The sequence below is a fragment of the Diceros bicornis genome, chromosome 31 (genome assembly GCF_020826845.1).
Source record: "Diceros bicornis minor isolate mBicDic1 chromosome 31, mDicBic1.mat.cur, whole genome shotgun sequence".
Lineage (NCBI taxonomy): Eukaryota > Metazoa > Chordata > Mammalia > Perissodactyla > Rhinocerotidae > Diceros > Diceros bicornis.
Genome location: NC_080770.1, coordinates 18829218 through 18845968, shown reverse-complemented (window position 1 = coordinate 18845968; position 16751 = coordinate 18829218). Strand labels below are relative to the sequence as shown.

Below are 16751 nucleotides of genomic sequence, written 5' to 3'. Positions count from 1 at the left end.
ATGAAAATATTTGGTGAACAATGGCTATATTTTACTTCACAGATTATCTCCCTGTCATGGTTATCAGACTGTCCTCTCCGAAATACATAAAATAAGAGAACAAAACGTCTTTGGATAATGTTAAAACACTACTCTGTATTGTTTTTTTTTAAGTTGGCACTAATGTATTTGAATGTGTTTTTAAAGTAAATGAGGCTGGGGCATTTGGAAAAACTGCTATGCCTGCTAGCTTGAAATAAAGTCTATAAAATTACTGGGATTCTAGAACGTTGAAAGCGAGGAGCTTATTTTTTCTTTTAATTTTCACTTGATAGTTTATAAGTTGCTTACATGTATAATACTGTAATCTATAAACAGGAATAATAGAATTGGTGATGGAATCATAGCCTCATGTAGATGCATTAAATGACTTCCTTCAAATTATGTAGTTCATAGGTGAGGAAATAGGAATGCAAATCCAGAACTTCTGACTCCAAAGCTTCTAACCCCATTTGTTGGGAGACAGAGTCAGTTAGGAGGTCATAAGTAAAATTTCTACTGTAAAATTCCCTTGGAAATAAACTTATTTTTTCTTTCTGACTCTCATTTATTAGCTCACCATGGTACAAAGATTTCCCTGGCAATAGATAGAGGAAGGAACAAATATCTTTACTAGAGTCACTGTGAGCTTTTCAATAAAAGTATATTTTCTCAAAAAACTAAAGAATTAAGGGCAAAAGTATAGCAGCTGTATGAAATAGACAGAAATGGAGATGTAGATAGAAATAGACAGATAAGTAGACAAATAGAGAAATTTCCAAAAGCTTTAGATCCAGGAAAAGATTCAGAGTAAAAATGTCTACTAGGTGAAGCAATGATTGATAACAATTAGGGTTCTACGAATATTTATATTTTTTTGGTTGTTCAGTGTTGTGTATGAATTAATGAAAAATTGGAGAATATTTCATTATGATGCATCACATTTCCTAATTTTAGTAGTCTTTCTACATGTAAACCATGGGATTGCACCAACATAAAAAAGCCGTAGCATTAATGAGCAAGTATATTAGTTTGCTAAGACTACCATAAAAAAATACCACTGACCGGGTCATGTAAACAACAGAAATTTATTTTATCTCAGTTCTGGAGGCTAAAAGGCCACGATTCAAGTGTCATCATGGTTGCTTTCTTCTGAGGCATCTTTCCTTGTTTTGCAGATAGCCAACCTCTTGCTGTGTCGCGAAATGGTCTTTTCTTTGTGCACACCCATCCCTGGTGTCTCTTTGGGTGTCTAAATTTCCATTTCCTCTTTTTACAGACACCAGTCAGGTTGGTTTAGTGCTTGCCCTAACCACCTCATTTTAACTTAATCACATCTGTAATGGCCCTATCTCCAAATACATTCACATTCTGAGTTACTGGGCATTAGGTCTTCAACTTTGGGGGGATATAATTCAACCTATAACATCAGGGATTGATAGGAGTTTCTTGATGAATGAGATAAGGGAGGGCAGCCTAGAAGAGAGAGAAGAGCATATGACAAGGAAAAAATATATGGACTGTATGATACGTTCTAGAAATGTCTAATTAGTACAATTTTGAGAGTTTCTATCATCAGACACATTTAATGATTCTATCGTAACTTAAATCCCTTAAGAGAGTGTACTCAGCAAAATATTCCTAATTTCATCTTATCCTAATTAGTATATGTTCTCCATACTCCAAATAAACTTTAATTGAGTCCCTGAAGACTAAGGTACATATTTCTGGGATGCTCTGTGGAAGGAGTCCCAAAGGGCTATTGAGAAAATACACATATTGGGTCCAACAGACACACCAAAACATCAGAGGAAAAAGTGTGTCACTTCCAAGACTGTCCTTCCTGACCAAGGGTAAGCAACTGGGATCAGGAGCAGCTAAGTGGTTGGGCCTCTCTGTGACCTCAACTGTGATTAGAAGGGGGATACAGAGTCTGGCCTGGCTCTCAAAGGATTGTTATTATGCCAAACACACACACACACACAGACACACACACACACACTATCCTAAATAGGATTCCAACCAATGATATATGTAACCCTCATGTAGAAATCAAAATTCAGTGTGGTAATCATGCTGGGTCATCATATATCCACCGACACAGTGGAGAAATCAAGAGGACACAAAAGGTGACATGTTTTTTCACTCTAGTGGTTATCATCATCTGTGCCGTCAAAACTACTAATGTATGGTGTTTTCATTTCTTTGTACTCATTTTCAGGTCTTAGAGGGACATATTCTTCCACAGAATTTTAAATGCTCCAGTGAAATAAGCAAGGAACAGAGCTTCTACAGGGGAACACACAACTTGAGAAGACATTCTGTATGGAATGCTTAGCATGATTGGCTCTGACATTTTCTGTGTCTTTTATTTCACATTCACATTTTAATTGCAATTTAGTTCAAATTCAGAATGGATTTTAGTCCAATTTGATGGTTATGAGTTTGATGGTTATGACTTCTCTCTTTATTTACTCTTCCTTCTTATTAGTAATGACTACACTGATCCAGGAAAGTCCATGTGAGGCTAGATTAGTCCTGAATAGTTTGAGCTAGGTTAGCAGTAGACAATACTTTGGGAAAAACAGGTTCAAGATGTAAAAGTAATTACCCATTTTTTCATTCTAGAAATATTTATTTAGTGCCAATTAGTTACTAGAAACTGTTCTGTATGCTGAGATACAGGAGTAAGCAAAACAAAAAATCTTTTTGCTCCGCAGTTAATGCATTCTGGTGGGGAAAAATGCACAGTAACTTAATAAAGAGGAGTTAGATGATGACAATAGGTCTAGGAGAAAATAGAGCAGAGTCTGAGCAGAAAAAGAAGGATGGGACTGTTGATGGGAAGAGGGCATTGAATTTAAAATAGTGATGAGAATAGGTCTTAGTCAGAAAATGACATTTAAATTGGACTTAAAGAAAATAAGAATATGAGGCTTGCAGATATCTGGGGATAGTTTTTCAACCAGAGGAACACTCAGTTCGGATATCTTTGATGGTGGGTCAGGGCTGGTATTTTTGAAAAACAGTGAGACGGTCAGAGAAGCTGGAGAAGAATGAAGCAAGAGGTGAGTCTTAGGCGATATGGACCTGCAGGTAATGGAGGGCTGGATCTTGGAGGACGTTTAGGCCATTGAATGGGATTTGACTTTAACTTAGAACAAATTGCGAGGGTTTTTGGGTGGTTTTAAGAACAGGCTTAAAGTGACTTGCCTTATTTTGGTTTTTTTGTAAAGGACCATATTGACTGAAATATTGAAAATAGGCTATAGAAGGACAAGTGTGTAGACCAGTTAGAAAACTATCACAATATTCTTGGCAAAACATGATGATGTTGTGGACCAGAGTGGTAGCAGTGGAGGTGGTGAGAAGTGCTCAGACCCAGGATAGGTTTTGTAGGTAGGGATGCCAGGATTTCTTGGAAGATTGATGAGGAGGTAGAAGAGAAAGTGAGTAGGTTGTTTTCTAATTCATATCTCGAGAAAATGGAAGAGTAGATTTATTACCTTGTATGAGAAATGAGCAGATTGACCATTTTGGAGAGTGAATATTAGGAATTCAGCCTAAACATGCAAACTTTGAAATATTTATTACTCATCTCTTATAATTATATAATGTTAACACTGAAAAGGAACTTAGGCATCTTTTAGTGGTAGAATTTTTAAGAATCATAGTGACAAAATCGATGGATAGATTTCTGGGGATTTGTGAGCCCTCTATATCTGTGTGTGCTTATACATATGTACAGTTTGGAGGCTAGGGAGAAGAATCATTGCTTCTATCATATTCTTTAAGAAGTCCATGATTCCAAAAATTTAAGATCATTAAATTTTTAGATAAAGAAACAAAGGAACGTAGTAGTTAGAGAATATACACAAGTTCACATGATTGATTTTTAGGGAAACAAGAATGAATATGCAAATCTTAAAGTTAAAAGAAGAATGCTTCTGTCTTTGGTACATTCCATCTCTCACTTCAACCAAGATGATGATAATGACCCATGTATCCAAAAACATATGTATGTATAAGGATTGTTAATCTATTCTAACACACTGTATTGTTGTAGATGAGGTTTCTATTGTTATCTTTTTGATGAATTCTTTAACAGATGTTAACAAGTTGGTATCCTAGAAGGTGGGTACTGGAAAAGGATCAACTATTATTCATGTGGGTGAAATTATGTTCCAGAGAGGACATGTGATGCTCTGTATGCACACTGGTGATTAGCCTCAGGCTCAATCCCTATCACAAGACTCCACAGTCCAAGGCCAATGAACCGTGCACTTCCAAGCCTGCCACTCCTTCGTCAAATTGCATGTGAGTAGGTGACAAAAATGTTAACCTTCAGCATTTTAGAAAGATTCTGAAGGTCACCACCCTTCAGGATTTAATTATTTCCATGTAGAAAAGTGGCTTTTTTTTCCCTCAAGCTCAGATTTTATAAATAAGTCGGGTATAATTTAACCTTATGATAATAAAAATAGCTACAGTCAGTTATGTATATTTTCTGGCCACACACTATGTTATGCATTTGATCCACATAGCACGGACATTTTTCTTGCCTTTTATAAAGTAAAGAAATGTGGGTTGGAGGTTGTTAAAGACTTTGCCAAGATTGCAGAGCTACCATTGGGTGGAATCAGGATTTGATCTCAGGTGCCATTTCAATTGTGCAGTTATGCAAGTCTGTCTATGTCAGACCCGTCTTCTCTCAGCTGGCTTGGTCATATGTCTGTGTTTAGCTGTTAGCTCGGTCGGGGGCTGGATGATGAAGAATGCACTAAGTCTAGGGGCCAGCTTGCTGTCAGCTGGGGTCACAAAGAGAATGCAGTCAGATGTCTCACTATTCAGCAAGCTAACTATGGCTTATTTACGTTGTGGTGGCAGGATTCTAAAAGTGAGAAGAAAAGTGAACAAAGCCTTTTGAGGCCCAAGCTTTGACATCTGCATAACACTGCCTATGCTGTGAACTATTGGCCAAAACAAATGACAAGGCCATGACAGACTCCAAGGTAGAATAACAAAATCTACTCCTGAAATTAAGAAATCAGTAAAGAATTTTAGTCTTTATTTTTTTATGTCTTAATAGTTTATAACATTGTGAAATTTTGGTTGTACATTATTGTTTGTCAGTCACCATATAAATGCCTCCCTTCACCCCTTGTGCCCACCCTCCAACCCCCTACCCCTGGTAATCATCATACAGTTCTCTCTGTCCCTGTGTTGGTTTATATTCCACATATGAGTGAAATCACCTGTGCTTGTCTTTGTCTGGCTTATTTCCCTTAACATAATACCCTCCAGGTCCATCCATGTTGTTGCAAATGGGACAATTTTGTCTTTTTTATGGCTGAGTAGTATTCAATTTTATGTGTATATATATATATATATATATATAAAATACATATATATAAAATCGTATATATATGTATTATATATATATATATGTACACCACATCTTCTTTATAGAATTATCAGTCAAGAGACACTTAAATTGCTTCCACTTCTTGGCTATAGTGAATATTGCTGCAATGAACATAGAGGAGTATAAGCCTTTTTGGATTGTAGATTTCAGATTCATTGAATGGATTCCCAGTAGTGGGATAGCTGGATCATAGGGTATTTCTATTTTTAATTTTTTGAGGACTCTCCATACCGTTTTCCACAGAGGCTGTACCAGTTTGCATTCCCACCAGCAGTGAATGAGTGTTCCCATTTCTCCACAACCTCTTCAACATTTGTTGTTTTTTGTCTTGGTGATTGTAGCCATTGTAACAGGTGTAAGGTGATATCTTAGTGTGGTTTTGATTTGCATTTCCCTCATGATTAGTGATGTTGAACATCTTTTCATATGCCTATTGGCCATCAATATATCTTCTTTGGAAAATTATCTGTTCATATCCCCTGCCCATTTTTTGATTGAGTTTTTTGTTTTTTGTTGTTCAGTTGTGTGAGTTCTTTATATAGTATGGAGATTGAACCCCTTGTCAGATATATGATTTGCAAATACTTTCTCCCAGCTGGTGGGTTGTATTCACTTTGATCTTGGTTTCATTTGCCTTGTAGAAGCTCTTTAATCTGATGAAGCCCCTCTTGTTTATTTTTCCTTTAGTTTCCCTTGTCTGAGAAGACATGGTATCAGAAAATATTCCTTTATGACCAATGTCAAACAATCTATTGCCTGTATTTTCTTCTAGGAGTTTTATAGTTTCAGGTCTCACCTTCAGGTCTTTGATCTATTTTGAGTTAATTTTTGTGAATGGCGAAAGCAGATGGTCTACTTTCATTCTTTTGCATGTGGCTGTCCAGTTTTCCCAACACGATTTATTGAAGAGACTTTCCTTTCTCCATTGTATGTTCTTAGCTCCTTTGTCGAAGATTAGCTGTCCGTAGATGTGTGGTTTTTTTCTGGGCTTTCAATTCTGTTCCATTGATCTGTGTGTCTGTTTTTGTACCAGTACATATCTGTGTTGATTACTATTGCTTTGTAGTATGTTCTCACAATCACATTATATATTGTATGAAATATAATTGTATAAAATATTTAAACGAGAAAGAATTAAATTAACCACAAACTAATAATCTTTGTGATATATTGCAAAATTTAAAAAAAAGACTACAAGAATTGGTTTGTGGTTAATTTAATTCTTTCTCTTTTAAATATTTCATATAGTTATGTTTCATACAAAATATGATAAATTTGTGATACAGTTATATTTCACTCAGAAGTCAGAATGATGACTATATCATTCTTTTAACTGAATGTTCTAAATCTTTCATAAAATTGATTTATCTACTCCTCCCAAGACTTTATAGTTTCTTGTGTAAAAATAGAGAGGGGATGCTTTCATTACCAACCAGTACTTTGAAAGGATCTTGTCTTTAAGACTTTTCTAGTATTTTGAGGTTAAATTACTATATAAATACACATTTCTGACCAGAAGAGAGGTTGAGATGCTCAGTCTTTGAGTCTTATCTATCAGGACAAGGTCAAAATTTATACAATCCCTAATAATTCTATCTAGAAGTGTGAATGCCTCTCTTTCCTGCCTTCACCAGAGGACTGGTCTCAAGAGTTAATAGAAGATTGAAGATTTCAGAGGGATTCATGTTGAGGCAATTTTTCCTGCCTTTCAATCCATTCTCTGATCTGCAGCCAAAGTAAACTTTAAAAATATAAATCTGATTATGCTACTTCCTCATAATAGCAAGGACTTTCATCTCTGTTGGATTAAAGGCCAAAATCTTTAACATGGCTTTCAGTAACCTTTGTGAGCTACTGTCTCTTGTAGCTCATTCCTCTTTCCCTCTCCATCCCAATCTTTCTTTAGCCTCTTTCAGCTGCTTGAATTCAGCAGACTCTCTCAAGGGAGGGGTCTGTTATAAGTGCTTCTTCTCATGGAACTGCTCTCCCTTGTCTCTTTACCCTGACTACGGGCTTCCATTGGGCTCATTCTTCAGGTCTTATTTAACTCTCTCTTCTTCTTTGAAGACTTTGAGCTTAGATCAAAATTTTGTTTTTTTATCAGCTTTTTACCTCTTTAGACGGTAGTGGTAGAGGAGTAGTAATTGGCTCTGTGCTGATATTTCATTTTTTTCCCAAAATTATATTGTATTAAAAATGAAATTAGTAAGTACCAGATATTTTTCCTTGTACAGACAAGTGATAACATAGCAGAGAAAGTTCATAGTAACTACTGAAATGGTGGCTATAACCCATCATTATATACACTATCAGTATAAAATGTACACATTCATGCCAAGATAATACTACTCAAGCTTCAGCATATTGAGAAAAAAGTTGTATTGTACAAATGAATAACAGCATAACACTATAACCGTGAAACTCTCAAGATGTGTGAGAATATTATGGGGAAATCTATGTGAGTAATATAGTTTGGTTGAAGTACTAAATCGATGAGGACAATTGGTGAGAGAGAGGTTTATAAAGATAAGTTAGAGGGCCGGCCCCGTGGATTAGCAGTTAAGTGCACGTGCTCCACTGCTGGTGGCCCATGTTCGGATCCCGGGCGCGCACTGACACAACACTTCTCCGGCCATGCTAAGGCGGCGTCCCACATACAGCAACTAGAACGTGCAACTATGACGTACAACTATCTACTGGGGCTTTGGGGAAAAAAAATGAGGAGGATTGGCAATAGATGTTAGCTCAGAGCCGGTCTTCCTCAGCAAAAAGAGGAGGATTAGCATGGATGTTAGCTCAGGGCGGATCTTCCTCACACACACACAAAAAAAGGTAAGTTAGAGCCAGTTTATAGAACCTTGCGTGTATGCCTAAAGTATCGGTGCTTTGTGTGCTAATGAGAAAAAATCCACTATATACTAATAAATAAATGGAATGGTCTTTAGGACTCCAAGCTGCTTTTACCACAGTGTTGTCAATGAAGTCACATCCTCTCTGAACATCATCACTTACATTTGAAAGATTAAGATACCTCACTAACTAACAAGTGGAAACAGTAGACCCTGAGGTAGAAAACTTGGATTTGCATTCTAGTTACAACATTGACTCTGGCTTAGCTCAAAGGTAAATGTTTTAAACTTTGAAGTAAATCACAATCCTCTTAGTTTTAGCTTTCTCCCACTGCCTTTGTACCTAGGGGGATGGTCAGCTGACTACTGGGGCATCAACTCTAATTCTGTAATGTTTTATGTTAGATACCTCCTTTTAGCTTCTCTCTGAGAGCTTCAGAACTTCAACTTTAAAGGATTCATGGTGTCTCAATATATCCTTGACAACAAAATTTGGATCTTCCTAAGGTTCAGCTTCCACTATGTGAAAAAAGGCTTCAGCTCCGTACATAAACCTCACATCAATTAGAGAAGAGTGCAAAAAAAATAGTGTTTAAAAAAAGAATCTTTTAAAGCTGTTTTCAATAGGTGATGAAATTCAGGTTGTCAGAAGATGATAGGATTGCCTTAGCTAGGAGAACAAGAGAGAATATAATTCAGCTATAAAAGACACAAATGACTTAACAGTTGAGAGCATATGGCCTTGATTAAGATAATCCTGGGTTGAAATACCAGCTCTGCTATAGACTAATTCTGTGATGTTGAAAATATTTCCTAAAATTCATGAGCATCATAATAGAAGTTACCTTGTAAATTTGTGGGGAGGATTAAGTGGGTTAAGTATAGGACTCAGGATACCATCTGTATGTAGTAGTAATATATATATATATATATTTTTTTTTCTATTTGTACTAATAGTAACAGTAGCAGGACACTATATTGTTTTTTGTATAACTACCAGCACAATGCCTGACATCATAAATTCTCAATAATACGTGAAGGATACACAAATTTTTTTTTTATTGATATTTTAATGGTTTCTAACATTGTGAAATTTTGGGTTGTACATTTTTGTTTGTCCATCACCCCATATATGACTCCCTTCACCCCTTGTGCCCACCCCCCACCCCCACTGCCCGGGTAACCACAGTCCAGTTTTCTCTGTCCATGTGTTGGTTTATATTCCACATATGAGTGAGATCATACAGTGTTTGTCTTTCTCTTTCTGGCTTATTTCACTTAACATAATACGCTCCAGGCCCATCCATGTTGTTGCAAATGGGACAATTTTGTCTTTTTTTATGGCTGAGTAGTATTCCATTGTATATATATACCACATTTTCTTAATCCAATCGTCAGTCGAGGGACACTTAGGTTGCTTCAACTTCTTGGCTATGGTGAATAATGCTGCAATGAACATAGGGGTGCATAAGCCTCTTTGGATTGTTGATTTCAGGTGCGTTGGATAGATTCCCAGTAGTGGGATGGCTGGATCATAGGGCATCTCTATTTTTAATTCTTTGAGGAATCTCCATACCGTTTTCCATAGAGGCTGCACCAATTTGCATTCCCACCAGCTGTGTATGAGGGTTCCTGTTTCTCCACATCCTCTCCAACATTTGTTGTTTTTTGTCTTGGTGATTATAGCCATTCTAACGGGCGTGAGGTGGTATCTTAGTGTTGTTTTGATTTGCATTTCCCTGATGATTAGTGATGTTGAGCATCTTTTCATGTGCCTATTGACCATCTGTATATCTTCCTTGGAGAAGTGTCTGTTCATTTCCTCTGCCCATTTTTTGATCGGGTTGTTTGTTTTTTTGTTGTTCAATTGTGTGAGTTCTTTATATATTATGGAGATCAACCCCTTGTCAGATGTATGTTTTGCAAATATTCTCTCCCAGCTGGTTGGTTGTTTGTTCATCTTGATTCTGGTTTCATTTGTCTTATAAAAGCTCTTTAGTCTGATAAAGTCCCACTTGTTTATTTTTTCTTTAGTTTCCCTAGTCTGGGTAGGCATGTCATCCGAAAAGATTCCTTTAAAACCAATGTCAAATAGTGTGTTGCCTATATTTTCTTCTATGAGTTTTATAGTTTCAGGTCTCACCTTCAGGTCTTTGATCCATTTTGAGTTAATTTTTGTGAGTGGCGATAGCACATGGTCCACTTTCATTCTTTTGCATGTGGCTGTCCAGTTTTCCCAACACCATTTATTGAAGAGACTTTCCTTTCTCCATTGCATGTCCTTAGCACCTTTGTCGAAAATTAGCTGTCCGTATATGTGTGGTTTTATTTCTGGGCTTTCAATTCTGTTCCATTGATCTGTGTGTCTGTTTTTGTACCAGTACCATGCTGTTTTGATTACTATTGTTTTGTAGTATGTTTTGAAGTCAGGAATTGTGATGCCTCCTGCTTTGTTCTTTTTCTTTAGGATTTCTTTAGCTATTCGGGGTCTTTCGTTGCCCCATATAAATTTTAGTATTCTTTTTTCTATTTCTGTGAAGAATGTCATTGGGATTCTGATTGGGATTGCATTGAATCTGTAGATTGCTTTAGGTAATATAGACATTTTAACTATGTTTATTCTTCCAATCCACTTGCATGGGATATCTTTCCATTTCTTTATGTCATCATGGATTTCCCTCAATAATGTCTTGTAGTTCTCATTGTATAGGTCCTTCACCTCCTTGGTAAGATTTATTCCTAGGTATTTTATTCTTTTTGATGCAATTGTAAATGGTATTATCTTTTTGAGCTCTCTTTCTCTTAGTTCATTATTAGCATATAGAAATGCAACTGATTTTTGTAGATTGATTTTGTACCCTGCAACTTTGCTGTAGTTGTTGATTGTTTCTAACAGTTTTCCAACAGATTCTTTAGGGTTTTCTATATATACAATCATGTCATCTGCAAATAGTGAGAGTTTCACTTCTTCGTTACCTATTTGGATTCCTTTTATTCCTTTTTCTTGCCTAATTGCTCTGGCCAAAACCTCCAGTACTATGTTGAACAGGAGTGGTGAGAGTGGGCAGCCCTGCCTCGTTCCTGTTCTCAGGGAATGGCTTTCAGTCTTTCCCCATTGAGTATGATGTTAGCTGTGGGTTTGTCATATATGGCCTTTATTATGTTGAGGTACTTTCCTTCTATTCCCATTTTATTGAGAGTTTTTATCATAAATGGATGTTGTATCTTGTCAAATGCCTTCTCTGCGTCTATTGAGATGATCATGTGATTTTTATTCTTTGTTTTGTTGATGTGATGTATCACGTTGATTGATTTGCAGATGCTGAACCATCCCTGCGTCTCTGGTATAAATCCCACTTGATCATGGTGTATGATCTTTTTAATATATTGTTGTATTCGATTTGCCAATATTTTGTTGAGGATTTTTGCATCAATGTTCATCAGCGATATTGGCCTGTAATTTTCTTTCTTTGTATTGTCTTTGTCTGGTTTTGGTATCAGGGTGATGTTGGCCTCATAGAATGATTCAGGAAGTGTTCCATCTTCCTCTATTTTTTGGAGTAGTTTGAGGAGGATGGGTATTAAATCTTCTTTGAATGTTTGGTAAAATTCACTGGAGAAGCCATCTGGTCCTGGACTTTTATTTTTTGGGAGGTTTTTGATTACTATTTCAATCTCTTTACTTGTTATTGGTCTATTCAGATTCTCCATTTCTTCTTGGTTCAATTTTGGGAGGTTGTATAAGTCTAAGAATTTATCCATTTCTTCTAGATTGTCCAATTTGTTGGCATATAATTTCTCATAGTATTCTCTTCTAATCCTCTGTATTTCCATGGTATCCATTGTAATTTCTCCTCTTTCATTTCTAATTTTATTTACTTGAGCCTTTTCTCTTTTTTTCTTAGTAAGCCTGGCTAAGGGTTTGTCAATTTTGTTTATCTTCTCGAAGAACCAACTCTTTGTTTCATTAATCCTTTCTACTGTTTTTTTGGTCTCAATATCATTTATTTCTGCTCTGATTTTTATTATTTCTCTCCTTCTGCTGGCTTTGGGCTTTGTTTGTTCTTCTTTTTCTAGTTTTGTTAGGTGTAATTTAAGGTTGCCTATTAGGGCTTTTTCTTGTTTGTTAAGGTGGGCTTGTATCGCTATGAGTTTCCCTCTCAGGACCGCTTTTGCTGCGTCCCATATGGTTTGATATGGCATGTTATCATTTTCGTTTGTTTCCAGATAGTTTTTGATTTCTCCTTTAATTTCATCAATGATCCATTGGTTGTTCAGTAGCATGTTGTTTAATCTCCACATTTTTGTCACTTTCCCAGTTTTTTTTCCTGGTTCATTTCCAGTTTCATAGCCTTATGGTCTGAAAAGATGCTTGTTATGATTTCAATCTTCTTAAATTTATTGAGGCTTGCTTTGTTTCCCAACATATGGTCTATCCTAGAGAATGTTCCATGCGCGCTTGAGAAGAATGTGTAGTCAGCTGTTTTTGGGTGGAGTGCTCTGTACATGTCTACTAGGTCCATCTCGTCCAGTTTTTCATTTAAGTCTAATATTTCTTTATTAACTTTTTGTCTGGATGATCTATCCATTGCTGTAAGTGGGGTGTTAAGATCCCCTACTATTATTGTGTTGTTGTTGATTTCTCCTTTTACGTTTGTTAATAGTTGTTTTATGTACATTGGTGCTCCTATGTTGGGTGCATATATATTTATAAGTGATATGTCTTCTTGATGGAGTGTCCCTTTTATCATTATATATTTCCCTTCTTTGTCTTTCTTAACCTGTTTTATCTTGAAGTCTACTTTGTCTGATATGAGTATGGCAACACCTGCTTTCTTTTGTTTGCCATTAGCTTGGAGTATTGTCTTCCATCCTTTCACTCTGAGCCTGTGCTTGTCTTTAGTGCTAAGATGTGTTTCCTGAAGGCAGCATATTGTTGGGTCTTGCTTTGTAATCCATCCTGCCACTCTGTATCTTTTGATTGGAGAGTTCAATCCATTTACATTTAGGGTAATTATTGAACTATGAGGGCTGAATGTTGCTGTTTTGTCACTTATTTTCTGGTTCTTTTGCATTTTCTTTGTTTCTTGTCCCATTTGTTTTGGACTGCCAATTCAGTTTGGTTGTTCTGTCTTATGATTCTTCTAGTTTTCTCTTTGTTTATCATATGTGGTTTTAATTTGATTATTTGTTTAGTGGTTACCTTGAGGTTTGGGCGAAAAATCTTCTGTATGAGATAGTCCATTATCTGATAGCCTCCTATTTCCTTATACTAAGTCAATTCAGTCACTTTCCTCTTCCCCTTCTAAGTTGCTCTTGTTATACCTTATTCTATCTTGTGTTGTGGCTGTGTGTTTACAGTGATGAGGTTAAATTTATTTTTGGTGAATTTCTTCCTTTGATCTTTGAGTTTAGTATTTAAGTGGTTGCTAACCTATTCCAGTAAAGATCTACTATTTCTCTGATTTTGTCTATCTACTTTTCTCCTTACTCCAAGCTTTGTGTTCCCTTTCTCTTCTTGTTTTCAGGCCTGAGGGCCTTCTTGAGTATTTCTTGTAGTGGCGGTCTCGTGGCCATGAACTCCCTTAGCTTTTGTTTATCTGGGAGAGTTACTATTTCTCCATCATATTTGAAGGATATTTTTGCTGGATAGAGTATTCTTGGCTGAAAGTTTTTGTCTTTCAGTATTTTGAATATATCATTCCAGTCTCTTCTAGCCTGAAAAGTTTCTGTTGAGAAATCCGCTGAGAGCCTGATGGGAGTTCCTTTGTACGTTATTTTTTGTTTTTGTCTAGCTGCCCTTAATATTGTTTCTTTGTCGTTGACCCTGGCTAGCCTTACCACTAGGTGTCGTGGTGAAGGCCTTTGTCTGTTAATATATATAGGCGTCCTGTTGGCTTCGCTTACTAGTATTTCCTGCTCCTTCCCCAGATTTGGGAAATTTTCAGCTATTATTTCCTTGAATAGGCTCTCTGTTCCTCTTTCCCTCTCCTCTCCCTCAGGAATACCTATAATTCTTATGTTACATTTTCTAATAGAGTCCGATATCTCGGAGTCTTTCTTCATTTCTTTTTAGTCTTAGTTCTCTCTCTTCTTCCATCTGGAGTATATCTGTATTCCTATCCTCTAAAGTACTAATTCTTTCCTCCATATTGTCAGCTCTGTTCTTTAAAGATTCCAGATTCTCCTTTATCTCCTCCATTGTGTTCTTCATCTCCATCAGCACTGATTGGTTTTTCTTTATGATTTCAATCTCTTTTGTGAAGAAACTCCTAATCTCATTGAATTGTTTGTCTGTGTTGTCTCGTATTTCGTTGAGTGTTTTTATGATAGCTATTTTGAAATCTCTGTCATTTAGTTTATGGATTTCTGTGTCTTCGAGGTTGATTTCTGGGTGCTTGTCATTTTGTTTCTGGTCTGGTGATTTCATATATTTTTGCATTGTGGTTCCTGTGTTGGTTTTGATTTTCCTCATCCTGGAAGTCTCTGGTTGCAATTTCCACCTGCCGCCACTGTGTGGTGGTAAAGGGCTGTGTAGTCTAAGCCCCCTGCGCTCTGCCCCAGTTTTTCTGCTGCGATCCGCAGTTTTGTTTTGTTTTGTTTTGTTTCTTTTCCCCACTGCGATCCACGGGTCCAGTCCAGTTTATTCAGGTCTGCCTCGGACCGCTAGATCTGGTCGAGCTGCAGACTCCGGGTTGCGGGGAGGGGGGAGCTCTCTCTTTTGCCCTCTGGGTCCCTGACGTGGGAGGCTTCTCGTTTGCCCCTCTTTATCCACTCTCTGGGTTGCTCAGATGTTGATGGTAGCCCTGTGGCTCCTCTGAGCCCTCTGTGCGGGAGTTTCCCACTGGCTGAGAGAGCCCAAAGAGCTACAGTTTCCCGCCGAGGGCCGCCCCTCCCCCCTCTCTGGGAGCCGCGCGGACCGGGATCGCTGATCTGATGGGGCGGGAGCGGAGTTCTCCTTACCTCTCCCCACTTCCTCCGGGGGCCCAGCACGTTCCGCTCTCAGATGTGCGGCAGTGTGGATCCCTCCGCTCTAGCTTTTCACTGTCTGGGATTCCGTTGTTGCTCTGTGGCTGTTACTTTTGTTGTATCTTGTGGGGGAAGAATTCACGGGAAAGCTCACTCCGCCATGATGCTGACGTCACTCCGATACTCAAATTTTTTGAGTGCTCGCTATGTGCTGAACATTGGGCTGGGTGTTTTGATGTCTATATTATTTACTCATTTAGACAACCTGACAGGGGGCTTCATTTTCCTCATGTGTTTGGTGAGACTAAGGGACTTGTCTTGCATTAAACAATTGGTAAGTAAAAGTCCTAATTCCAAAATCAGATTGTACTCCAATTCCAGTGGTTCGCAAGTCGCAATCTGAAATTATATCATTCTAGATAATAATAGATAAAAGTCCATAAGCCTCTAGTAATTGTTGACTTCATTGATACCTTTGTTTATTTCTTTCAATAGAAAAATACTAAATGACTTTTTTTCTCAGAATCTTTATCAGGCTTTCTCCTCTGTTGATATGGAAGTTGGAAATTGCACCACCCTGACTGAATTCACCTTGGTGGGCTTCTCAGCAAACCCCCGGTGGCAGCTGATTCTATTTGGAATATTTCTGATGCTCTACTTGATAACCTTGTCAGGGAACATGACCTTGGTTGTCTTAATCCGTATCAATTCCCACCTGCACACACCTATGTATTTTTTCATTGGCTATCTGTCTTTTTTGGATTTCTGGTACACCTCTGTGTATACTCCCAAAATCCTGGCCATTTGTGTCTCGGAAGATCAGCGCATTTCCTTGGCTGGATGTGGAGCCCAGTTGTTCTTTTCCTGTGTTGTCACCTACGCTGAGTGTTATTTCCTAGTGGTCATGGCCTATGACCACCATGTGGCCATCTGTAACCCATTACTTTATTCAAGTACCATGTCCAGTTCTCTCTATACTGGACTCGTTGCTGGCTCCTACATACGAGGGTTCTTGAATGCTGTAGCCCATACTGCCAACAATTTCTGCTGAGTTTCTGTGGTAAAAATATCATTGACCACTTCTTCTGTGTCGCACCACCATTGGTAAAAATGTCTTGTACAGGCACTCAGGTCTATGAAAAAGTCCTCCTGGGTGTGATGAGCCTCACGGTCCTTTCCAGCATTCTGACCATCCTGATTTCTTATTTCAACATCTTTCTGACTATCCTGAGGGTCCAAACAGCCTCGGGAAGGTACAAGGCCTTCTCCACCTGTGCTTCTCACGTAATCTCAGTCACGCTTTTCTATGGATCCTTGCTCTTCATGTATTCAAGGCCAAGTTCCACCTACTCCCTGGAGAAAGACAAAGTGGCTGCTCTGTTCTACGCTGTGGTCAACCCACTGCTCAGCCCTCTCATCTATAGCCTGAGAAGCAAAGATGTCAAAGAGGCCTTCTGGAAGCAATGCAGACCATAAGGCCAGAGAGATAA

General features: G+C 37.8%; 1 pseudogene; it reads left to right on the top strand.

Moving 5' to 3' along the window:
• The first annotated feature begins 15814 nt into the window (after nucleotides 1-15814).
• On the top strand, nucleotides 15815-16751 carry LOC131395680 (olfactory receptor 9G4-like; annotated as a pseudogene).